Here is a 1627-nt window from a genome sequence, read left to right on the forward strand (position 1 = left end):
TGGCTGGGGCCTGTGGCAACGCCAGAGTTCTGTTTGGACTCCCATTGGATTCTGGTCTCAGGTCTGGCACGGAGCAGAAGATACAGTACGACTGAAAAACAGCTATTGGCTGCCTATTCCGCATTGCAGGCGGTAGAGCTGATAACTCAAATGGCTGAAATCATAGTTAAGATCACTCTGCTGATCCAGGGGTGGGTGAAAGATCTGACCCACTTGCCTAAAACAGGAAGGTATTGTTGTGTGGGGCAATATAGCAGAAGAAATTTTCACGAAAGAAGAGCAAATAATCCAAATTCTTCTGCAAGCTGGTTTTGCTATTAAGTGAAGCAAAGTGAAAGGACCTGGCCAGGAAATTCAGTTCCTAGGTATAAAGTGGCAAGATGGGTGTCGTCCCATTCCAGCAGATGCGATTGACAAAATCACTGCTGTCTTCACCCACTGGCAAGAGAGAGAGACAATTTGTTCTCGGCGTAGTAGGCTTACGGAGAATGTCTGTTTCAAACTACAGCCTCATTGTAAGCCCCCTTTATCAGGTGATGGGGAAGAAGTATAATTCTGTGAGGAGTCCTGAGCAGCAGCAGGCTTTTAAACAGATTAAACAGGAGATAGCCCGTGACGTGGCCCTGGGGCCAGTACGGATGGGACAGGATGTAAAGAACATCCTCTACATTGCTGCTGGGGAGAAAGGTCCCACTTGAAGTTTGTGGCGAAGAGCCTCAGGAGAGACCCGAGGCCAACCCCTGGGATTCTGGAGTTGAGCATACAGGGGGTCTGAAGAGTGCTACACTCCAACTGAAAAGGAGATCTTAGCCGCGTATGAGGGAGTTCGGACTGTTTCTGAATTGGTACTGAAACACAGCTCCTTCTAGCACCTCGACTACCAGTGCTGAACTGGATGTTTAAAGGAAAGGTTCCTTCCACCCATCATGCAACTGATGCCACTTGGAGTAAGTGGATTGCGCTGATTACACAACGAGCGCGGATGGCGAACATCAGCTGTCCAGGAATCTTAGAGGTGATCATGGAATGGCCTGAAGGTAAAAAGTTTGGAACATCACCAGGAGAAGAGGTATCGTGAGCTAAAGAGGCCCCACCATACAATGAACTACCAGAAAATGAAATTTGCTCTGTTCGCAGATGGATCATGTCGTATTGAAGCAGCGCAGATGGAAAGCTGTTGTGTGGAGCCCTACATGACAATTTGCAGAGGTCGCTGAAGGAAAAGGAGAATCAAGCCAATTTGCAGTGGTAAAGGCTGTCCAACTGGCCTTAGATGTTGCTGAATGGGAGAGGTGGCAAGTGCTTTATGGGGGTGGTTACAGCAGTGGGAAGAAAACAGCTGGCAATGGAGTGGTAAACCTATTTGGGCTGCTGAACTGTGGAAAGACATCGCCACCCGAACAAAGGATATGACTGAAAAGATGTGCCGTGTAGATGCTCACGTGCCCAAGAGTCGGGCTACTGAAGAACTGCTAAACGATCATAATGTAGATTGAGCTGCCAACATTGAGGTGGCTCAAATAGACTTGGACTGACAACATAAGAGTGAATTATTTCTAGTTTGGTGGGCCCATGAGATTTCGGGCCATCAAGGAAGAGATGCAACATACAAATATACTAGAGACTG

The sequence above is a fragment of the Meleagris gallopavo genome, unplaced genomic scaffold (genome assembly GCF_000146605.3).
Source record: "Meleagris gallopavo isolate NT-WF06-2002-E0010 breed Aviagen turkey brand Nicholas breeding stock unplaced genomic scaffold, Turkey_5.1 ChrUn_random_7180001957452, whole genome shotgun sequence".
Lineage (NCBI taxonomy): Eukaryota > Metazoa > Chordata > Aves > Galliformes > Phasianidae > Meleagris > Meleagris gallopavo.